The sequence below is a fragment of the Meleagris gallopavo genome, chromosome 3 (genome assembly GCF_905368555.1).
Source record: "Meleagris gallopavo chromosome 3, MGAL_WU_HG_1.1, whole genome shotgun sequence".
In the NCBI taxonomy this organism is placed as follows: domain Eukaryota; kingdom Metazoa; phylum Chordata; class Aves; order Galliformes; family Phasianidae; genus Meleagris; species Meleagris gallopavo.
The window spans coordinates 20,124,380-20,149,899 of record NC_139406.1 but is presented as its reverse complement, the minus strand read 5'-3'; the positions used below and the strand labels follow the sequence as shown (position 1 = coordinate 20,149,899).

Here is a 25,520-nt window from a genome sequence, read left to right as displayed (position 1 = left end):
TGGTTATATCATCATAGATGCTCATTTAAGACTATAGGTACCTCAACTTTTTAAATACATTTGGAAAAGTAATTTGAGTATCTTGATAAGACATTCTTAAAATCTATCACTCTGAAGATCTTCAAGTCCTCCCCCCCCTCCCCCGCCCTCTCCGCCCCCCTAAAAAAAAAGTACATATGCATTTTTAGCCTGGGAATTTGTTTTTAGTGAGGGAGTAAGAAGGCAGAGAGATAACAAAGAGCTTCTTATTCAGTACTCTGTATTAGATGCAAGCTGAAAAGTACAGATTTCTTCAAACAAAAAAATAATTTCCTAAATCTTAACAGGTAAGTAGGTATTTATTACTAGTTTGAGCTCATACCCAATCTAGTTCATTCATTCATATCATATTACGTAGCATGCATCATACTCACTAGCCTACTTTTCCTCTTAGATATCTATGTATGCTAATGTATTCCTTTGTTAATGTTAGTAACGGAAGAAAAACATGAAACAACACCACCATAATTTCTAGCCCCCCTAGACGTGTACTTTTGATTACTTTTCTTGTGTGAAAGTAATTGTGCACACAACACTGCTAACATTTCAGTGAGTTGTATCAGTGTTACATCTGGAGTTGCAGATTCATGGAGAAGCTTCAGCTGGAAGAGCCAACCCGTGGAGGTGGCCTGCTCCCTAAAGAGCAGATCTGATCTGGCCTGCACTGGCTGAAATAGTGATAGCATATTATATTGCAAGATTGATTTATTAGCACTATTGTATAAGAACTTGATTTGTAGCATTTATTAAGATAAAAATATTGAAAGTAACTTTGTTGCTACATTAAAAATTTGCAGATTAAGCTGGTTTAAGTTATTTATGATGTAAACTACTATAAAAAATTAGAGCTGTGTTTTGAGTTCCTCAGATAGCCATACACATAAGGAAAATATATAATAAGTAAAATCATTTTTCTAGACACATTCTTTTAATCTTTTTTTTTTTTTTTTTTTCCAAGTATATCCTATATAGTACTTCTTTTCGGTTTGTCTACTTGGTTTTCTGCCTAAGAAATGTTCGGATGTGTTTTCCTTTATTATTAACTATTGGAGTGAGAAACAAAGAAAAATCTCTTGACACTTCGCTTCAGCGAAAGGTCTTGTAATGCAAACACATAAAAAAAGGGTTTCAACATTGTTAGCTATATGAGGTTAAGAGAAGGAAACAAGAATCATAATGGTTCATTTATTAAATGTCTCATATTTCAAACTTTTTTTTATGAGCAAGTTTGACGTTTGCATTCTGTTTAAGTAAAAGACTAGTCTTATTTTAAATAATGTGGTGTGATCAATGAGATTAGAAGAAAAAGAGGTTGGAAGAGACCCCAGTTGCAGTTCTGTTTATGTTTATTCTATTAGCTAATAATTTTCCTGTTGTTAAAACACTGCTCAAATCAGTCAATGAACTATAGACTAAAAGAAAGTACACAGTGTATTTTTAGTCATCAACAGTTATCTCTTGACTACTAACCAGAACATAGAGGATATTTCTGGATGCGAAGTCTGTGAAATCTGCCTCTTTCTGTCTCCCACTTCATATCTAAAGTATCTTTGTATCTATCACTATCTAAGAGGGACCTGCAAGAAATAAGGGAACAGACTCTTTTGCAGGACCTGTGATGGGGCGGCACAGAGAGATGAAACTGACAGAAACAGCAACGTGAGAAATGTTAATTCATTATTCTGGAAATTACTACACTTAAATTTATATTTAAATTTTAATAAAAACCCAATTTATACACTAAGATATATAAAGTGTGTGCATATATGTATGATATATATTGTGCACTCCTATTAGAATTTCTTTCTTTCTTTCTTTTCTTTCTTATCATCTTCTGTATAAATATTATTATAAGCTTGATGTAGTAAAAATTCAGTTTGATTATTTGGAAAAATCATTTCATATGTTACAAACTAGAAGTATTTCCTGAGATACTGGCATTAAAGGAATGGTTTCTACAAGAATTTCAAGATATTCTGCGTACAAAAAGTATCAGTGTCATTGTGTTTTAAGTCCACTTTCTCAAGGCTAGTGGAGTTTAACACCTCTTAATTGAAACTAAATTGCTTGAATTTACTTGTTTTAATTTCCTTCCTTCCTTCCTTCCTTCCTTCCTTCCTTCCTTCCTTCCTTCCTTCCTTCCTTCCTTCCTTCCTTCCTTCCTTCCTTCCTTCCTTCCTTCTCTTTTTCTCCCTCTGTCTTTTTTCTTCAAAAATATTCCCTAGAAGAAAAAATAAATTTGCTGTCAAAAACTCATAGATAGATAACTCAGCCAAGTTTCTTGTGGAAGGTTACCCTTAACAAGAATCTTGCAATAATTATTTTATCTTTTGTGCACTGACTTCAAAGTAACACACTGTGATCTCTGCTTGTTTTCAGTTTGTTTCTACTTGAAAATAATAAGGTAAGAGTTACTGGTCAGAAGCAGGAATTATACTTACTTTTAGACATTGCAATTTAATGGAACACTTTTATTATGTGAACATGCTGATCAAGAACAGTGGGACAAATATATTCAAATGTATTTTTTTCTTGTCTTACGGGTATCTTTTGGTAAGCAGCTCAGCAAGAGACAGCAGAGTAAAATGAAACTGAACAGTACAATATGTGTAGGTTTTCTTCCTAACAGTTTCTTCACTGTAGAGGCAATAATAACAACAAGAACAAAGAAGTCACTTTTTTGTTGTTTGGTTTTATTTTTAATAGGAAATGTGCAAGGGATTTTTACTCTCTGCCTTTTTCCTTTCTCACATTTGTCTTCTGCATATATATATTTTTAACAAGCAATAAGCAAACAAGATATAATCATATAATTATAATCATATATATATATGATTATAATATTATAATCCTGTAATCATAACCCCCAGGAGCGTTTGAACCAGTGGTACAGTAAATGTTGTACTGTGCAATTGTTTCTGAGCTAAGAAAGAAAATCTCAATTAGAGCAGCAAATGGAAAACGATGTTAGGAAAGTACTAAAGAGGAAAATAGATCTCTGTAAAATATGCTAAGAGTGAAAGAAAATGAATCAGATATCTTTTTTTTTTTTTTAATGAAATTTCATGTGATGTATATTTTGTAGTTATTGACTTAGTTGTGAACTAATCCAGTCTAGTTCTGGTTTAGCAGATAATGTTCTAATGTTTAGCAGTATATACCAAGATTTCCTGAAAATGACAAATAGTAGGTACATAGCTTTATTCTTGCCTACAAAATTTGTTATCATATTGAAATGAAATCATGTGAAGAAATCAAAAGGGTTTGGTGTATTCTGTCTTTAGTAAATTCTTACTGAATTTATTAACAATGTTATCCACGTACTTTTTTTTTTTTTAGCTTTTACTTCAAGGTTTTATGTAAAACACACCATGTTTTGAGACTTCTAGTTGCCTAGATTCCCTTTTCTTTTTTGCTGCTATACTATCTTTCTGCAAATGCTGCTAGGATACCATTCCCAGTGGGGTAGAGTTGTATAAATTATTTGTTGGAGGAATTGTGATTTCACGTGCCAGTTTTCCCAAGGCTCTGGATAGAGATTTTCTTTTCCAAGAAGTATTTTCTTTATCTTCTATTTATTTTCACAGGCTAAGCACTTCAAGATTAGATTCTAATCTGGGTATAAAAAGTAGTATGCTTGGGTTTACATTAGTTACTCTGTCTTTGCTCTTGTGTTGAATACTGTCATTCCATAACAATTTTATTTTTTTAAAATTCTGATGCTAGATGTGGAGATCTCTCCAGTACATCATTCTCACATTAATTTAAGTAACAACTTAATTTAGTACTAAAACTTATATATGCTAGTACACTTCAAAAATTGCAAAAAAATTAAAGAGAAAAATGTACTGTGAGGAGTTTAACCTCTGTTTTGATAGAGGTAATGCTCATTTTAATCCTATTTATTTATTTATAAAATTCATCTTTCTTTACTTCCTGTAAGTTCTCTGTTTATTGTGAGGGTGCAAGCCATAACTTCAAGAAGAAATTTCAGTACTTATGTCTTCCTACAATTCCTTTCATTCACCTTTTCTTCATGACATTTGTTAGTTAGGTTTTCTGATTATAATTTAAGGGAGTTAGGAACACCTTTCATATTCTGTGGTCTTGAAACACCTTTAGCTTGACTCTTCCATCTCTACGTATTTGCTATTTGGAAACTTTAGACCTTCAGTTTTGAGGTTTTACATTTACATGCTTTGTATTATAGTCTTCTGATAGGATATGTGGACCTTTGTTTTTGTTGTGATTGTTTACAGTTTGTTCTGCTATCCTTTCCTCCTCTCCCTCCTGTCCTTACTGTACTCCTTCCAGCTACATAATGCCTGAACAGTTTGAACAAATTCAAATAACAGCCAGAGAGGAAACTGGAGAAGGCAAGATTCTAGCTTTCCTCAGGACTTCTCAAATCTATAGCCAGTTGTCTCTGTGTACTAGGTGTGAGAACTACAATCTTCCTCCTATTTTATTTTATTTTATTTTATTTTATTTTATTTTTTTTTTTGTTATGTTATGTTATGTTACGTTACGTTATGTTATGTTAAATTCATTCACAAATGATCCAAAGTCTGGCTAGCTACAAATGTAGAAAAACAGTTCAAAAGATTAGGGCGTAGAACAGTGAGGGTAAAAATGAGTGCTGAAATAGAGAAGAAAGATGGAGGAAAGCAGAAAAGAAGGAGGAGTAATAACAAAAAAACAGGTGTAAGTGGTAACAAAAAATAACAAAAGTTCCCGCAGAAATGTACCAGGAGATTTAAGAATCCCAAAACATCACTTGTAGTGAGAAATTCATTTAAATACTTTAATAGAGAAATATGCAGCCTCTGTTTGGATTTTCAACTGACTGCAACAGATACTGTTGATGCTACAATTATAAAGTGACACAACCAAACTACCAGGTCCAATATTTAGGACAACAGGAAAGTTGCAGAGTACAAAGTTATCTATTAAGCAAAACTGTTAAGTGTGTTTTCCTGACCACTTTTGTATTTACACTGAAGTCACCTATTTTAATGTACTTGTGAGAACGTAACTAGATGGATAGTTTTGAATTATACTGTCATGCGCAAGGAAACATGAATTAGTACCACTTTGAAGTATACATCAGATGTATGCAGTCTTGAGGAGAGGCCATGCTTTTCTACAACACTCAAATGCATTTATAAGGAAGAAGTAGTTCTACATTGTATGTTTTTGCTTGTTTGTTTGTTTGTTTGTTTTTCTTATGGAATCAAGGAATCTTTTGAGTTGAAAGTGTCCTTTAAAGGTCATCAACTCCCCTGCAAAGAACAGGGACATCCCCAGCTAGATTAGGTTGCTCAGAGCCTGGTCCAGCCTGGCCTTGAATGTTTCCAGGGATAGGGCTTTACCATCTCTCTGTGCTATCTCTTCCAGTATGCCATCACCCTCACTGTAAGACACTTTCCTTACATCCTACCCTCTTTAAGCTTAAAACTGTTTCTGTTTATTCTGTCACCACAGAGTATGTTCTCTTCTTTCTTGTAGCTTCCCTTTAGATACCAAAAAGCCTCTATCAGGTCAGGTCAGAGCCTTCTCTTCTGCAAGGTGAACAGCCCCAGATCTCTCAGCCTGTCCCCATAGGAGAGGTGTTCCATTCCATGCATCATTTTTGTGATTCTCCTCTAGACATGCTCCAACAGGTGTATGTCTCTCCTGTTCTCAGGGTTATACATCTGTATGCAGTAGACCAAGTGGAGTCTCACCAGTGCAGAGCAGAGGGGCAGGGTCACCTCCCCTTAACCTGTTGGCCTTGCTTCTTTTGATTCAACCCAGGTTATAGTTGGCTTTCTGGGCTATGAGGTCACATTGGTGGCTTGTGTCCAGCTTTCCATCCACGAGTATTCCCAGGTCCTTTTTGGCAGGGCTATGCAGGTATCTGCAATACTTAAATGAATATTTAACAGAAGAGTATGTTACAAACAATGTTTTTGAGTGTAAGCACAGCAATACAGAATACAAAATGTTTTGTCATGCATGCATGAACATTACAATCCAAGTAAACATGCAAATGTGTATGTAGGTTACTCCAAAAGTAATGGCTCCTATTTATTTCCATAGATAAATAGAACAGCTGCAAAGAGAACAGTATCACTATTCGCTAATTGATAGAGCGAATTCTCAGCCTCCAGCTTAGTCAGCATCACAGTGTAGCAAAGTTCATGCTTTGTCAGAGTTTCAGGAAATCTAGAAAGATCACCCCTTTTCTATCCCAAAATAGAGTGCATGTCACTTTACCCACTAAGGGCTGTATCTTGAAATTTTCTTCTGCAGGGAATTCATACGTCACCACTCCCCGGACTACTGTTTTATCTTCGGACTGTAGTGGTGACACCACATTTTGTCACCAGTAATGAAGTGATACAGGAAACAATCACCTTCAGCCTTGTATTGGTTCAATATGTCCTGATAAACTTGCATACAGTGTTCATTCTGTTCTTGTGTGAGCATTTGTAGGATAGACCTGAAGCAAATTTATAATAATATAGCATTGCCACCACCATTTTCAATGCACTAACGGAGATATCCTTCCCTGTAAGCAGTTTCCTGGTCATAATCTGCTGATTCACATGGATGAGCAGATAAAGATTCTCTTCTTTTTCTGAAGAATCAGCTGTGCATGGATGTCCAGAACATAGCTTGTCTTTCACATCACTGTTACCACTACTGAATTGCACCACCCACCACTTCACTGTACTCATATTCACCATTTGGTCTCCATCAACATTCAGCAAGCATCAATGGGTGACATCTTTTCCAAATGGAGGAATTCAATTTCACATCTTTTCTTCCTTTATCATCCTGCTCCTCTGCTGCCACACAGAAACAAACAAAATACACCAATATCTGTCTCTGATGTTGTGGGCCAGTATAATAAAATAGGATACATTACTTTTGTACTAATTATGTATAATACTGAAAGAGGGAAAGAAAGAAAGAAAAGAAGTCTTAGTTGTACATATTACAAAGAAATATAGGCATCTTTAAACAGGTCTGTGAGAATACATGCTGGACAGAACTCCCATTCACAATCTGAATGGGACAGAACAAATTTAAGAATATCCATCTTTAAACAGAAAGCAGTGTAGGTTCCAGTCTGGTAATATTTTTCCACTTGCTAAGGCAGAATTTTGTTATTGACGCTATGTATGAATAGAATTCAAATATTCCTAGCTTAATGTCATACTGAACTCCAGAGCTGTTTCTTATATGCTCTCATACACAATTCTTTGGATTTTTAGAAACCTCAATGTGCCAGCATAAAATATGCAATAAGGATCTCCTAAGAGAATTATCACACTGCTATAACTTTGGAAGTTAGAAGAAAGTAAAGAAGAAATATGCAATTCTGGTGCAAAATCAGACACCCTTAGCAATATATGGTTTGTTCGATCATATTAAAAAATATTACCATGGGATTACTGATAATATAATTATAATTGAGCTTTTTTCTTTCTACATTCTGAGTAATACAATCCACTTGCAAGCAGAAGATTTCCTTTCTTAAGAACCCTGATAGATTTAAAAAATATATATTTCATCTTTTGTTGCTTGTAATATGTTCATAATTGAAATAAATATTTAGGAAGACATGATCCCTTACACACCAAAATCAGAACCTATAACCAACTAATCAATATAATTAGTGCTGTCTTTTTGTCCTTTCCCAGACAGCACTGAAAAACCTATCCCATCAATTCAGATTGCCTAATTGCATTGTGTGTTGTGTAATGCACAACAGAAGGATAAATATTTGACTTTGCATTTGATTTTCTACTCACTAGAAAGCTGTGTGAAGGAATAAAATAGTCTGCTTATAAGTCAGCAGCTTCTGTTGCTGAATAGGCTGATGGTGCTTCTAAACTAACTAAGGTTTTATTGTGGCTGATGGCTTCATTCCTAGATATAATTAATGGCAGTAATGAACACAGAGGACGTGATTGTATAAGAGATCATTTTGACTAACATTTGCTCTAGGGAGCTGTTCACCTAGTATATAATTTGTTCTAGAGAAGATTCCTGGGAGAGGGAAATACAAATTTTTTTCCTGAGATAAGCATTCTGGTCTGCAAAAAATGCTGTGGCTTGTTTACCAGAAGTGAATTTAGATGTCATGATCCTAAGTCTAGTAGATTTTAACTCTTTTATGCTGTTCATTGGCAAACGGTGTAGATGATAAATGAAAATAAGATCAGCAGTGATTTAGGGGATCTACTATGAAGCCTGAAAGTCCAACCCAGCAAAATGCCAAGGAACGCCTCAGCAGACAGAGGTATATATTAAAATACGAGCTAAAAACATGATTTTATTATTGTTGTTTTCCCACTCACTTGGGGTTAAGCTAATGTCTTTTAACCTTTGTAATTTTCTTAGGTCTTCACTCTGCAGATCGGTCTGTAGCAGATTCCTCTACTTCAGGCATAGATCCATGCCATTATTAGATCTCTTCCCTTGTGAGAGCCTCTAAACCCAACTTTGAACATGTACAGATTTGATACTTGGTTTCCAAAATTCCTTTCAACTCACACGTGGTGAAACTAATATGTCCAACTTCGTCTTCCTCTGTGAAAAGGCTCTGATATCTGTGTTTTTATATTCTGTCCCTCAAAGCCCTTCTGTAACACAGCCATTGCTTTGTCAAGTGCGAGGCCCAGGATGATGTGTGGCACCAATGTGCCACAAAAGCCTCAGCATCAAGGGGAAAAAAATAAAAAGAAATACCGTAAATGTGCTTTTCTTTTCGGAGTGCATCAGTAGGCTACTTTTTCAAGTTTTGACCATAGCAAGGAAAAAAAAAAATTGAATCACGAAAGTAAATGTTATTATGAATTGATCTGAACTAGCATTTTTTAAACACACCATTTAAAATCTTGTTTTGGAGGAAAAGAAGAAAAAAAACTGGTAAGTAGTATTTGTGTGGATGGACTGTATGAGCTCACTTAAGTAAATTAGCCTTTAGAAGCTATATTCTTTCTGACATTCAGACTCAGTGACTAAGCAAAACAGAATATGTATGTCTTTATGCATGATAGCATAAGCAGTTTGATTACAAGGCATACACTACTGTAATCTTTTGGAGGTGATATGACTATGTCGAACAAAATGTAGAAGTTGACAGAACACAACTTGTAATAATAAGAAAAATTAAACTAGACAGCTGGAATTTCTTTTTTCTAACTTCAGATTTTCATTATCTATCTAAAAATTATTTTATATCATTGCAGAAAAATAGACAGTTTAGTGCCAGGTCCGACACATTTTATCTATTTTACTGTGAGATTATGTCCAAGGTATTTTGTTCTGTTTTGTTTTGTTTTGTTTTCCCAATTGTCTTATTAGGAAACCATTTCAAATAGCTTGGACGTATGTACTTATATTTTCTCAGATCAAATCTTAATGAGAAGGGCCAGGTGAACCTTAACTAGTTGAGTTTGTTTAAGTTATTACTACTACAGAGTAATAAACAAGAAAGAAGGAAAGGGTGTAGATAGCAAGAACACAGCCCAAAAGGAAAATCTTAGTTATCTGGTCATGTGTGGTTGGTTTTCTTTTTGTTTTTGTTTGTTTGATTTGTTGGTTGTTGCTATTTCAACAGCCTTTACAAGTCAATATGAAAAGAAAATCTGGCAACTTTCCCAAACTCAGTGGACATTAAGGGAACCCGCAAGGGCAGTGACTGTAGACACCCTGAGTGAAGTATGGATCCACTGTCAAATTAAGTAAATTTGATCATAAGGGAAATGTGTATCATAACCCTCAAGGCTTAAAGTGAATGAAGGCATTATCACGTGTAGTGAAAGTTAATACTCAACTGGAGCTATCAAAGAAGATGCAGATATTTTTACCTGTTACTTGTAGGTATTATTTGTCCTGAATGATTAATAAAGGGGGTGGGTTTCGTCTTAATTGGGGGAAATGATCTTTGCTGTATCTTAAGAAGAATCCTAAGAAATAAAGGATTCTTAATCATTGGAGATCTGCCTACTGTCACTTACCGATGCTTTAGCACATGAGTATCCAACCTTTTGGCTTGTCTGGACAACACTGAATCAACAAGAATTGTCTTGGGCTGCATAAACAAAAGTCGCTCCAAAAGTAATGCCTCGTATTTACAGGGAGCACAATAATACTTTTTGATAGAGCAAATTCTCATCTACAAAACACTATTTTTCAACATAATCACCACCATTAGCTATGAATTTTCATCAGAAATGAACAGGAGCCTGCGTGCCATGGTCATAAAAATATGCACTAACAGAAGTGACCCACTGTTGCTGTTGCCACTGCTGAAACACACCACCCACTGTCTCATTGTGCTCACATACACTCTTTGGTCTCTGTAAACATTCATCAAATGTCAGTGAATGTCAGTAGGTGCCATTTTTTCCCCATAGAGGAATTCAGTTGCATCACATTTCTTCATATGCACTTCCATGTTGACATCAAATTGCCCCTCTGCTACCATCTGTCACACTGTTACAAAATATAATGGAATATTGGTGGGAAATTTCAATCTCTACTGCCATTCCACCAACATCGTGGCCAGTATAATGAAACAGGGGGCACTACAGCTGGAGCAGCCTTCATAAAATATATAATATAGTTAATACATATAAGTAAAAATTTTTATTTAAAAAAAAAAGAAAAAAAAAAGAAAAAAAAAACAAAGAATGAGTGGGATATACGACCTTGTTTTTGTGAAACTAAAGCATCAGTATCTGGCTTAATGTCAGTGGTTGCAATTCTCAGTGAGTTCTCAAAGTGTTCATCAGAGACTTATGACAAATCTTTACTCTTCCTATGCTTCATCCTTGAAAATAGTTGTTCACAATTGTGTGTTCTGCCAAAATGTGATAACATGAATATGGTGTGATTGTGAAGTGAGGAATGTTTTTCTCTAGTAAGAGAGGGCTTATAAAAGTGAAGAGACGTGGTCAGATTTTTGAGCTGGATGTCTGATTGCAACTCTATACACTCCATTTGAAAATTCCCAGGGAATGTATGGCTGCCTGGTTGGTTTCTTGTTTGTTTGTTTGTTTTTTGCTGTTCACAAGACATTTTTTAGCCAATTAATCAAAATGCACACAGATGTTTGCTATAACTTGAGTCAGCACTGCTCTGTGCTCTCCCTGTGCCCTGGTTGCAGCTCAGACACCATTAATAGCACACCAATGTTTGGCTGTTGCTGAGTGATGGGTGCACTCCTAGGGCAGTGACACAACAGCAGCAGGAAGCCGGGGCAGTAGACATACTGCTGTGCCAGCTGTGCCAAGCCGCATGCAAGCTGCAGGTTGGACATGCATGAATTACACTGAAGTAATGAGCTTTGCTGTAGTGGTAAGTAATATAAGTTTATGGAGAACATAATTGACCAACAGACAACTTAATATGCAGATAGATTGAACAGCAGCTGCAGCATAACTTGCTGTAATTTTCTCTCTTTTCATGATGCTATTTCCAGCTTCAGCACACAAAGAAGCTTTTGTAAAGTTACTATTAGTGGTTAGAAAAATAACTTACACTGGTTCACATGAGCAGGTAAGAAATTCTGAAAAGTAGAGAGAAGAATCTGTTTAAATCTGTAACACTTGAAATAATGCCATATCCCACTGCATGTGTACTTTGCAGATAAAAAAATTCTTTTTCACAATAGATTTCAAAATTTCTTTTAGTTCAAAGTGAGAGGGGAAATAAAATATTTTACAGTTATTCACAAAAGAATATTCTCTTTTGAAAGTATTCTATGTGCTTTAGACATTGGAGTTAAATTCTTTATGATTGCATTTTATTATAATGTAATATAAATTTAAAAATTGAATCAGAGACAGAAGATGTTAACTTCCAAATGCCAACACTGGACATTGTAACAGAATTGTTTCTAGTCCTTATATTTAAGAGATGGGTAGGTTTTTAATTGAGATTATATTGGTGCGAGCTCCTCAGAAATCCAGTTTGCTTCTTCAGAGTTAGTTTGATTTCAATGAAGTGTTGCTTCTGAAGCTTAATGATTCTTCCACTGTATGTCAGATTGCCCATTCATCACATTCATAAGAAACAGTCAGCTCTCTTAGGATTATAACTACAATGTGAAAAGATAGTTTATTTTCACTTTACCTATCCAAGCCCCTAATTAATATTCTTTGAGAAATGAATACTAAGTTAGAAGAATTACAGCACTGTGGATGTTTTTCTGCAGTATTCTTATTTATACTCCACTTGTCATGTCCATGTTGCCATTCTTGTATTTCCTTTCAGTTAGATTCAGGGCAATATCCACAGCCCTTGTCAGTGCAGCTTTCGTGTCTGGTGCTTGCCATGGAATGTGCTAGGATGAGCTACAGTGCTGTATCAATGAGGAGCAACTTAGGGAAACAGGGAGGAAGGGGCTAAGGGGAGAGATCATTTCTCTCTACAACTACTTGAAAGGAGATTGCAGTGGGAAAGGTGTCTATGTCTTTTCTCAGTAGATGAGTTATAGAATACAAGGAAATAGCTTCAGTTTGCTCCAGGGGATGTTTAGATTGAATATTAGAATGAAGTTTTTCACAAAGAGAGAAAACAGCCCTTGGAATGGGCTGCTAAGAAAGGTTGTGGAGTCCCAGTCCCTGGAGGTATTTCAGAGTTATGTGGGTGTGGCATTAAGGAATGTGACTTAGATAGGATTCAGTTGGTTAGGTTGGTGGTTGGACTTGACGATCTTGAATGTCTTTTCCAATCTAGATGATTCTGTGATTTTATGATCATAGAAGAATGCCATTGCATATATTTGGCATTTAAGCACTGTTTCATTACCTTTTATTTTATGCAACATGTACTTAAAATGTGCATTCCAGTGACAGTGTCATGCATTTTAATGAATGTTAAATGCAGCTTTTTCTGACGTATTTCGCATTTGAGTCAGTAGCACTGGGGTTCTGAAGTCTATTTAAATACAATTTCATTCAAGATGAAACTCAGAAAATTGCATTTAGATCCATTTTAATAGAAAAATATACTAGTTCGATTCTGTATTCAGTTGCAAGGATGTGAAATATTTATGAAACTTCAGTGACCTCGTACAGGATTTTGTCAGTGAAAATATCAATGCCCATGAGAGCAGAATCAGAACATTAGTATTCAGACTTGTTCTTTAACTGCAGGTTTTCAAGATGAAAGCATGCACTTAACTAAACACTTTAGTGACTATGGATTCTAAAATACGACATCAGCTGAAATCTCTAGCACTTTTATATTTTGAGTACTTACATTCTGACATCATGTCATTGACAACCACTTCATAAGCTCTTTGCCAAATTTAAAGATTTTTAAAATGTCAAAGACCCTTTTTATTAGCAATGAAGAAGTTTCAAAAGAAATGTGCTTTATAGATGCAATCAACTCTTTCCAAAATCACTGCTAATTGGAAGAATTTTTCCTTGGTTTATGTCAGAGACATTGTTAATATGAGATAAGTTTAAAAAAAGAACTTAGAAATCATTCAAACAGTCTCTAATATTTCCTAACTTATGTCTTTAAAATTCTTAATAATAAATAAATAAATAATTCTCTTAACTTTGAGAATGTAACAGAATTAATTTTACTGTTAGAGCAAGGAGAAATAAAATCTGAAATCAATATTCAAAGAATTATGATAGCTTACAGTCAACAAAGAAAAGTAATTGTATTTTAATTGATAATGCCAAGCTAGCTCTTGTATTTGATGAGGTGTTTTTTGCCTACATCAAATTTGAAGAAAACATGGATAAATTTAAGGACACATGCACCCTGAAACTTTGTAATTCTACTTAAAGAAGTGCTACTCTTTTTCTTCCTTCTTCATTGCAATTTTGAAAAATTATAGGAGTCTAAAAACATATATTCGGAAATTGTACAGGAACCTTTCTTCCTCAGTGTTGCTATTCAGCACACGTTAATACACTTAACACAAAAGTTCACTCACACACACTGAGAGTTTTAGGGATTGGAAAGGATCTTTGGAAATCCTCTAGTACAGCCCCCCCACTGAAACAGATTCCCTACAATAGATTGCACAGAAAAGCAACCAAGAGTGTCTTGAATATCTCCAGAGGAGACTCCATATCCCCTCTGGACAACTTGTTCCAGTGCTCTGTCACTCTCATAGTAGAGAAGTTGAGAATAGTTGAGAAGCCTAGAAAAGACTTTGTTTTTAAACAGTTTTCATACAAGTTTTCGTATTTTAAAATTGACTTTGTGTATGTGTTTCTTCTGCCTTTTCAGTTTTCACACTTGTAGGTACTTGGTTATTTGGAATAAAAAAATAAATAGTGAGCTAATCGGCTTTAATCTAAAAACGTTAGCCATAAAGCATCTAATATAGAAAACCTGACATCTTAAGAACTTCGTTACTATCTAAATCACACATTAAGTATGTATTCCTGAAACAGAATGGACTATTTGAAGACTAAAATTAATTTGTCTTAATCCCTGACTTATGCAGGGATGGAACAACTGGTTTTTGAACTTGATAAACCAGAGTAAAGTCAACAGTAAAATAGACTCGTGTGTAACAAATTTAGGTCATACATTCCTAAATTCTACACACTAATTACAGTGTCCATCACTCCTGGTTATAACTCAAGCTTCCAAAAAGATCTTGTTTGCATCTAAAATTTAATTCAAGTGCTATCTATGACTATACATATCTTCTACATAAGGTGAGACAAAGCCTGAGAGATTTGTTTTGATCCTGAAATGTGCAGCATTTAAGCTATCAGGAATGAGTTTCACGTCACAGTATTTCCTATATGTACGGGTTTGCTCTGTAGTGATGGCCCCCTTGCTGACAGTACAGAGCACGTAGATATCTCTTTACTCAACCTATATGTTGCTTCTGTTAAACTGAAACAGTAAGGTCACTGGTAGAAAACAAAAAACAGGTTTTTTTACTGTAACCTTCTTTAATGCAGTCTCTATAAATTTGTTGAATACTGATAATAATACTAATAAAATAAGTTAAAGCAATATAAAACTTACATCCATTTTGGAGGTCAACATCACATCTGCTGCACTACCTATCCAGTCTTTTTCTTCCTCTTTCTTTTTATAGTAAGTTTATTAACATTTCAGTTATATTTACACAAAAAAATACGCACATAATTCAAAATGTCAATTCTCTCTTAAGCCTCTGTCATAAACTAAAAATCATAAATGTAGACCATTATGCTAGCAGAAAACTTGATAAACATTTACTTGTGCAGCTTCCGTGATTGGAGGGTGTTAATTTGTTGGTTGTTGTTTTTTTTTCCCCCACGACTTGCTGTATGGAGCTATTGTAGACCTACTTCTGTGAGAATTTCACAAGTCATTACAACACATGTGAAGAGCTTCACAGAAGAGAGAAGAAAAAGGTTATTACTGAAGGTCACCAGACTGGTGATAAAAGTGGAACAGTATAGTTTAGAGAATTTTTGGTAGAGTTGCTTATGTGTATAAAAATAATGTACTTAATTTGAATGTATATACAACCTTACAGTCAATGTTGCATATGTTAATTTCACCATCAGATTTAAACAGCGAATTAAAACCTCATGGACATTCCAAGATTGAAACTGTGAATCTGAAGGCTTCCTTTTTCAATTATACTACTTTTCCAATTGTCTTTTTACATTTTTTAGAATTGGTTTCTGAAATATATATATATATATAATGAAAAAAACAATTTTTCCAATGTAATATGAGATAATTTATAACTAATTTTCTCTTCTGGATAAAGATTTATCTTTTCAAATAAAAGAAAATATTTCACCTATTCAACAACAGTAATAATAACAGTCATTATTTTCATAACTGTTATCATATAGTTTTAGAAGACAGTCTTATTTCTTCCTTCTCAATTCTGTCTTCTTATCTGCTTTGTCAAGGATTTCAAAAATCATTGGTTATATTGCTGATACAGCTCTACAATACAGAAGGTAGCTGTGTTAGTGTTTACAAAATTACATATGTGATTAATAAGATAGTAATAAAGGTATTTAGTATTTCTCACATAAATATGGTAGGGTGCTGATGACTGAAGTTTGTAAAGAAATATCATTTTTTCTGCAAGAAATTTTGACAGTCATCATTACCTATCCACCCTTCCCTAACGAAGACTATTTTCCTGGATTTTCTAAGTCTAATTTCATATATATAGTCACATGCTTGCTGCTGAATCTTACTTTTACCGCTCATTTTAGCTGACTCTTCAACAGATACTGAACTTAGCACAGATATTAATGCTGTTCTGTGTCTCAACATGTGAAGAACATGTGTGACATTCAAGCACCAAGTAAGCTGTCAAAATGGGTATGTATCTTTGGCAACACTAGAACTTTCTTTCTTGCTAAAAGAAATTGTATTTCTTCCAGTATTTTTCCTATGGTTTTTAATCAGTCTTTACTTGTGTAAAACTCCTGTTGTTAGCTATAATGAGAACATTTATACAAATGTAAATGCTGTAATATTACTTATTTTATTAGATATAAATATTCAACAATACCTTTTCATCACTTAGTCCTTTAAAAAATGTAATTCACAGCATGTTTATTCTGGTTTTCATGCTGTACCATTTAAAAAACATTGAGCTTATGCCTAGTATTCAAAACAAAGCAGAAAAAAAATATTTTCTTTCAGTTTGGTGACTGAATTGCAAAAGTACGTGGAACTCAGTACAGATGGAACCAAACTATTTTTAGTAATACTTTTGACAAGATGAAAAGCTACAACAGTGGCCATTTTTCAGGCAATTTGACATTTTTATTTAAGTTGATGTGTTAAGTGTGAAAAATCTTTTAGCAGAAGAATAAAAATGAATACAGATTCATTATGAAATGTTTAAATGTTAAAGTAAAATTGTTTTGATATTTCCAAATTATTATTTTCTCTTTCAACACCTCTTTTAAAGATTCTCATTTTTCTTTCTAGCTAGCACTACTCAAAAAATTGTCTCTAAAGGTTAATATCTTCTCAAATCTCCACGTTTTTGGTGAAAGAAAAACCGAACAACAACAAAAAAGCTTGCCTACTTCTATCGAAGCTTTGAAATGCTTAATTCTAATATGAATGAACTGAGGATACTCTTGTAGCGGTTCCACCTGGGAATCCACGTGAGATTTCCATGTTCTTACAAAAACCTGAAAAAAATTAGTTTTTTTTTTTTTTTTTTTTGTGTGTGTGTGTGTGTGTATAAGAAAAGTACACACTAACTATTTAGATTTTCATCTGATGGAAGATAATAGACAAACTACCATGAATGGATGTTAGCTATAGCACATAATTCTAAAAAATGCCTCTGGAATAATCAAATGCTCTGTATAAGATTGCCTGTAGGAATGTTTAGTGTTAGACAATCATATTATAAGAACACAGATTGGGTTTTGAACTAAATTACTAATATTCCTGCAAAATTTCCAATTTCCCCCAGAAAATTTCCCTAAATGTAGTCATTAGTTCATCTTCAGTGACAGGAATGCATTTATAATATTTTTATGGAAACAGAAAGGGAATGTGCTGGGTGTACAACTGTGTGCCTTGGAGGGGCAGATCACATACACTGATAATACTTAGAAGAAGTGACCATTAAAATTAAACAAAAACAGTCATGAAATCTGGCAGCCTGTTTGTATTCGATATCTGGCAGTTTTGTGAAATCATGTTTGTGAACAGGAAGTATAAGCTATTTTTTATCCAGTATTATATAATATAATATATATATATTATTTTATTCCAGAAGATCCTGGATTATTCTACCCTAATCCCAGAGGATACTAATTAGTCAGTATAACTTAGTGGGTCAGTATTTTGAATAATTCTTCTTATCTCCAAAAATTTCTATTAAAAATTATTTGAATTATTCATTTTCTGATTTAAAACCAAAATCCTCAGCTCATTCTTTTCATTTCTCTGCAGATGCTTTGTCATGTGTATTTATATATATGCGAGTGTATACAGGTTTCAGTATGCTTCAAAAAAGATTCCACCTGCTTGTGAGGAAATCTAGATTTCTGCAAGAAGTTCATACAATAATTTAACTCATCATGTCCTGTAGCCTTCCTCAGATCTTAAATGTCATGCATTATCATGCATACTATGCATTTGTTCTGCACACTAGTTCTCTCCCCCTTTTTTTTTTTTTCTTCTTTTTTTTCTTTAAACAATTTAGCATTAATTAGTTACACATTTAAGACATCTACATAGCCTGGTAACTGGGGCACTTACCTTCAGAGTGAGACACCTGGCTTAATATGCAAGTGTTGGTGAATATTCAGGAATTTTGAACACAATAGGATCCCTAATACATCACTTGGGAAGAATACTTAAGCTCAAGGGCGAAGGTTTAGATTGGATGTCAATGAGAAGTTCTTTACAGAGAGAGTGGTGAGCTGCTGGAACAGGCTGCCCAGAGAGACTGTGGATCTCCATCTCTAGAGGTGTTCAAGACCAGGTTGGATAAGGCCCTGGGCGCCCTGGTCTAGTACCAGATTTGGAGGTTGGTGGCCCTGTGTGTGGCAGAGGGGTGCCTTCCATGATCCTTGGGGTCCCTTCCAACCCAAACCATTCTATGATTCTATGATTCTATGTTTCTATAAATACTACTTACTGATGAAGAAGAAAAAGAATCACTTTAAGCTCCCCTTTAAGAAAGCAAGAGGGTTATGTATCTCTTGCACTGTGACTGAATGCCTCCGTCAGTGAAGTGTTAGAGAAAGGATGAAAATGGAGCATTTACTCCCTTTCCTCTGTTTCAGTTTTTGAAGTGTGGTGTTTCTTTATTGTTTCAACTACCAGGATTTTCATGCTCTGTGGTAGTTTTGCAGTTCTTATTTGGCTAAAAATACTTGACTCAGTTTCAGAGAGAATTTTAGAAATCCTCAAACTGCTTTTCTAGTAAGAGATTATTCAGTCATTTCTCTGCTTCTTGCTTCTTACAGCTTCTATGCTGTTTTGCACTATGAGTTGTTGGTTGTTATGATTCCAGTGAGAAAGGCTTAGATTTTGTAAGGTATCATTCACAATGCTGTTACTGGAGTTAACACTATAGGAAGAGAATGGCATAGGTACTTTTTCATCCCTTTCAATGCTGGTAGGCTAGGGCAGTTAACCACAAAAGGTGATTCTGACCCATGCACAGCATGCTGTGCATATCTCTGTCCATGGCAGAGATTCTTCCCCTTTGGACATTTAAGCTAATGTGGGATTTTCCTAGAAAGAAACAAAACTACTCATAATTTCTACAAAGCAGAAACAATGTTCTTATGAGAACTTCTTGCTGTGCTGCTATGTAAGACAGGAACATGCAGATAAGGTGATTGCCACTGCCATCTGTCCCCCAAAGCTGGTGCAGTATATACAGCCTCACAGCTGGGACAGGCCAGCTGCATCAGGTCACACCGCACCAGTCTGGTATTGCTCAGTCTGTGTGGAAGATCCCAACTCCTCCATTTGCCATGGGGGAGTCTTCTGGTCAGGATCAACATCAACCATTAGGCAACTCAGCCATACTACCTGGTAACAGCAGTCTTATTGCTAAGTCATCATGGTTACAGGCTGTGAGTGCAGCTGCCCACTGCTGTAAAAGAACTCCTATTTTTGATATTAGTCATTGTCTATGATATTTATCTGCTGGTTGGCTCCTTTCCAATTTCATGGTGCTACTCTCCTTTTTCTTGAGACATTGGTGGTGGCTGAAATCAATGAGCAGAGTCTGAAGTGACATGGGAACCTAAGTGAATTGATGCTGTCTATCCAGAACAAAGAGAAAATAAATTTTGTCATTAGTTTACCTTGATTATATTCTGTAAAGCAAGAAATATTCTGTGGATAATGTTAGGAAAATATTTTTAGATTGTGTCTGCTATTCATTAATAGTGTCAATGCAGTAGTGAACATCCTCATCTTTTTACATCTGTGTAATGCTTTTGAAGATTGCTGCTTGCTTTCCCTAGTGTAGGTCTTAACATTCATATATTCCTTCATCTTATGTAGCAATGAGTTTGCTTTGAATAACATGAGAAGCCTATTCCTCCATGAGGAGAATATCATTTAGATTCTACTGTGGCATGGATAAAGAACTAGTAATATTCATAAATGTATTTGTAAGACTTTTGTCTTCCTTGTAGGTTTTAGAAATGAAAATATCTTTTCAAGAACACTAAAGGAAAAACAACAACAACAAAAAAGCCGGCATAACTGAGCCATAAACTAGTTGTAAAGCTCACCAAAGTAATTGCAGACAGTTGTTTGCAGCAGTCATCTAGCTCTGAGCACTCTTCGCATCAGCAGTGTCATTGTTTGAGGAATGCTTTTCAGTAATACTACAATAATTCCGGAACATGGAGTAGGACCTCTTATTTTTCTTGTGTAACTGTTGAAAAATGAGGCAAGAGTCGTCTTTAAATGTAATTTTTTCTTTCTTGACTCACTTTTTGGACTTTATCCCAACCCTTGATCACTGAGGTGCATTTTTTTTATGCAGTTACATTCCTCAGGAGCTCTTCATATATTTTCTATTTTTACAGTAAAACTCCCTGAATTACTTGACACATACTCCTGTTCACCAAAAACAATAGGCTGTCTTTTGTCTTGATATGTATTTTCTAATAATTGTGCTAAAAACAGGCTATACTGAGCAATCTGATCATCATTCAACTATTTTCACAACTCTGCTTCAATATGCATCACCTGAGAAACACATTTGATTTAATCACTGGCCCTTACCCACTCAAAAAAAGGTACTTAAATAAAAGATAAGTTAGATCTTACGAATCCTATTGCAGTGATGCTAGAATGATTTTATCTAGGGATCCTTTCCACCACGTTTTATTTATTTATTTATTTATTGGTTGTTTTTTGCTTTTTGTTTGTTGATTTCCTTTCTGTACTATAAATATTTTGTTGTTTTTTCACCTTCCTATGAACAGATATAAATAAAATGCTCTAATAATTTAATCCTTTATATTAAAGCATTTATTAGATCACACTGAACATGATGACAAAGTTGCGTTATTCTCTTCTTTAAATGATCAGCAGTAGGTAATAGACCCTGCCAACCGATGCTATGAACTCTCACCAAGACTGAGCTGAAGAACAAGGTACAGGTCTTGATGTGTAAAAAAAATCTATCAGGAAGTTGCAGTGCTCAAGTCACTTCTGTTTCTCATTTCATGTAGTTTTTCATTGGAGACTGCATTTGCCCGTGTACACACACGTCCTGTCTAGACAGTGCAGCTCATTTTGGGGAGATAGGCTTTTAAACGTGTAACTGTCAGTGTAATGCTGTAAGGTAAAACCTTGGGTATCCCTGGAGGCTTCTCTTGTGGATACTTCACTTCTGCAGTTTTGTTTACATCTTCTCAAACCCATCTCTATATTTTGAAGATTACCAGGCTGACAGTATGACATGGTACATTAATTTAAACTTCTGTTTGCTGGAGAAACTAGCACTGTATATGCTTATAAAGGTAAAAAAGGGGAAAGAAGATAACATTTCTGAAATGAGTTTAGCATTCTGATTACTTTTTAAAATATGATCCTAGAAAAGTGATGAATTATAATTTAGCCATTATTATTGTGGTATAATGCATGGATACAGTTATTAAGTACATTCACATCACAGTAGTTTCAGGAGAATGATAATATTTTTGCCATCAGGTTCTGTAGATGCTGTTAAGATTAACGAAACATTTTTTTCTTTTTTGTTTTCAGATTTGTCAGTTATGTTTCTTGACATCACTGAAGACTAGAATAGAATGTGTTTTTACATTATTTAAATTCTAGCCTCTAAGAGGAAGAAGAATAAATATACAATATTGTGACTTATTAAACATCATCTTGATTTTTCTTTAAAGTGTATGTTCAGAAGATTCAATTAATTTTTTTTTTAGTAAAATAACATAAAAATGCAATTACAGGATTAAGGCAGTTTGTAAGAGTGTGTAGGAATAAAAGGTATAATATAATTAATCTTTCTTGACTCTGATGGAAGACTCACTTCCAAAATAATTGCTCAATGAGTAATTCAGTGCACAGAATAAACGATTGAAAAGAACATCAGTGCAGTAAGTGAAACAAAGTCATCAAAGGAAAGCATTCCCAAATATTTACACTTGCTGATATGATGTGCTTAATTGACTATTTCAGTTCTCTAAATGCCAGACAGAGGCAGAAATAACAGAAGAAAAGGTTGTTTTTTTAACCTCTTGTGACACATCAAGAGGGAAATATTCTTACGTTTCTTGTAGTGCTCTGTCAGAATAAGATCTATTTGTAAAGAGGGAAATGAATTAAATCCCTGGAACTTCATTCAGAGTGACCGGTGCATTGTTCCTTTGAAATACTAGGGCAGAGAACAAAATGCCATGCTATAGGTGCTGGCTAGTCTGGGGGATGAGGGACCTCAAGCTACATTATCATAGAAATGTGAAAACTTGTAGGGAAATATTTTCTTCTTTTTACCTTTGTTATAATAGGTAGGAATTCCCATGTTAAAATTTATTTTCCAAGTACTTCTGTTATTCATGAACATTTAGTACCTCAAAACAAAGATTTAAAAAAAAAAAAAAAACCATGAAAATTACAGTAGGATATTTTATAAGATCCAGGTTTCAACAGTGGGTATTGAGAAGTTAAGGCACATTGGTGTCTTCTACCATGAATAGAGAGGCAGTGTTTTTGTACAAGGACCTGGATCCAGTTCCCTTGAATTTACTTAAGAGACAATAGGTACACGAAAATTCTGGGACATGTCAATGAGATTTTCCCATCAGTGTTGTTCCGAGAGAAAATATATATAAAACCTTGTGTATTTAAGTTCAGTGACAGTAAACACAACCCTTTTTGGCAACATTACCGTATCAACAAAGAGTGTAGTACCTATGCATGAAAAGATGAATGAATGCTCGTTATTTTGAATGCAAGAGTACAACATGACACTCAGAAGGCAAAAATTTTTGTAGTTGCTCAGATATTCGGTTTTAAGTAGACAACTGTTATAATGAGTAGTTGCTGCTAAATGCAATCACTCATTGAGAAAGAAAAGCGAAGAATTCACGTTCTATCATCTCTCCATTAGACGTCAGACCTGAACATTTAACTGAAGTGCTAGGAGTTTGCAGATAATCTGAGTTCTTTCAAATATAAAAGCCTTGGAGTCGGCCCATTGTCAGTGAAATTAGAAGTTTCAAAGCTGCTAATTGAGGGTGCTTTCTTAAGGATACATGGTTTCTGAAGAACCATGCAGCGCTGAGGGAGAGGTACAATTTATCTGTATGTAACTGACTTGGGGTGCTTTTAGTTGTCAGCTCCACTCTGTGCTTCCACGTGACTTAATGCCTACTTAAATTTGTTTCACATTTGTAAAGGAGGGTAATAGTCCTCCATTTTTTTTTTTTTCTTCAGATTTTGCTCCTGAAGGTAAGGATAATTGAACTTATAATTGTATATTTTTGCAGAGCATGAGTATAGGAAATCAAAGAATATTGGCTCTCAAGCCTCTGAGCAAATGTGAGAAGACTGTGAAAACATCAGCTGAAAACTCTGAAACCTTTCCAAGTGTGTTGTCCTCTCTGGAGGAAACATCAACATCAACTTCTACACAGCCTTTCTGTATGCTGATCTGCACATGCAAATCAGTTCACACTGCCACTCCTTTTATCAAGCCGTGGTTAACTAATAAATACATTAGCTAGCAGGTCATGATTTTTTGTCTTATTTGTGTAGTTCTACTGAAAAAAAAAGTTTTAAAACCAGCATCATTATATCAGATTCTCATTCTTTAGATGATGTCTTTTACTTCCTCTTCTGTCTCATATTTTATACCGTAGATGAATGTTTGTTACTTAGATGAATATTTGTTTTCCCCTGTGTTTTGTTATTAGCTAGTTTTTTCCTCCTCTTCCTCCTTTTCTTCCTTTTCTCAAGTCTTCCCTGAATAAATCGAATGTCCTGTTTTGCTGTCTCTTTTAGATTTATAAGTCTCAGCTTAAATGTCAGATAATCACTTTATCTTCTCTATAATGATGTTTTTCATCTGGAGCTCTTTTACCCACAGCCTGAAATTACTAATCATTAAAACATCCAGCTTATTTAAACATTCCACTTATTATCTTTTACATAGAACAAAAAAGTAGACCTAAGAAATTCTAAGCTAGATAATGCAATAGAGAGCATGAAATAAAAGCATCTTATATTGTGAAAAGAGCACACTGCAAGCAATAAAATAAATAAAAAGCATTCTTAACTGAAAGTAAAATAGTAGTCTTTTTCATGTCTTGTTGTGTGGAAAAAACAATGTCTTGTATATTCCAAGAACTACTGTCATTTACTTTCTGAAGTCAGAAGATAGGCTAATCCTACCAGGATTAAAAGTGTTATTTCTAATTAAGTTGCCAAATGCATTAGGTTGTTAGAAATCATGATAATAAATTCATATTGATATTTAGATGCTGGGTAAAGAAAAAGAATATTGTGTATACTGTGAATTAAGGGAGATCTGAAACAAGCTCTTATTTCTGAACAAGAAAAAAAATCACTGATGGAGTAGAATGTGTTTGTTAACCCTGTTCCTAATAAGACACATACTTTTTTAGAACAAGATTTCAACTTCCAATTTTCAGCTTACTACTATCCAGCAAGATTAAAGCAGGATTTTCACAGAACAAGTGTGAGATAGCAGGCATTAGAAAATGTAGTAAACAACACTCATTATTCATAGAATAGACAATTAGTGCCCTGGTGTGGGGGAAAAAAAGGAAAAAAAAAAGTTTATGATGTGTTTTAAAATATTATTTTCAAATAAAATAAATACAGTGTCAGACAGGAAGTTTCATGTAAGTTTTTGTACTCTAACCATTAAAGGGAATCACAGATCATGAAAAAATACGGCACACTGGTGAGTTCTGTTAACTTCTGGTTTATTTTCAAAGTGTTGCTGATCAAGAAGGTAACTGAAAGGCAAGCACCAACTTTTGTTTGCAGAGGAGAACTTTCCTATCCACACTAATAAATTACTATTTGGATACTTGTAATTAAAATGCAACCGCATATAATGCTTGCTTAGAAAGGAAACAACCTGAAGTAAATCAAGGTGAAAAGAAATTGCATTCATATTAATGGAATACTTTGTAAAAGTTAATGTGTATCATCTAAACCTTTAGAAGAGTCCAAAAACACCTGTTTACCTACTGAGGAACAGAATAATCTAAGGTAATGTTCTTTCATTAAAAATATCTCTCATGTGAACAAGTACACATTTGCCATGGGGTGGAAGGAGGCACAACCTCAGCTGCAGCCAGTGAACTCATCATGCTGATTTGTTAGTCCACAATGTATTTCTCTGTGGGGTTTCTTAGTTTTAGCATAGCTCAAGAAAGGAGTAGGTCAGAATTTGGTGTTTACATTAATTTTAGAAGTTTTCTGCAAGAAAACTTCTGTGTATGCATTCAAGTCCTAGAGGATTTTCTCCC

The 25,520-nt window shown here is 34.6% G+C and overlaps 2 long non-coding RNA genes across 2 annotated transcripts in view; both read left to right on the top strand.

Annotated features, from left to right (window-relative positions):
• Positions 1–25,520, top strand: part of LOC146544627 (uncharacterized) — an 82,594-nt gene that overhangs the window by 23,354 nt on the left and 33,720 nt on the right. The gene's annotated exons all lie outside the window — the stretch shown is intronic.
• Positions 15,789–23,747, top strand: LOC146544628 (uncharacterized). The gene is made up of 2 exons (XR_014882338.1): positions 15,789–16,365; positions 23,508–23,747. It is a non-coding gene; the product is annotated as an uncharacterized LOC146544628 (long non-coding RNA).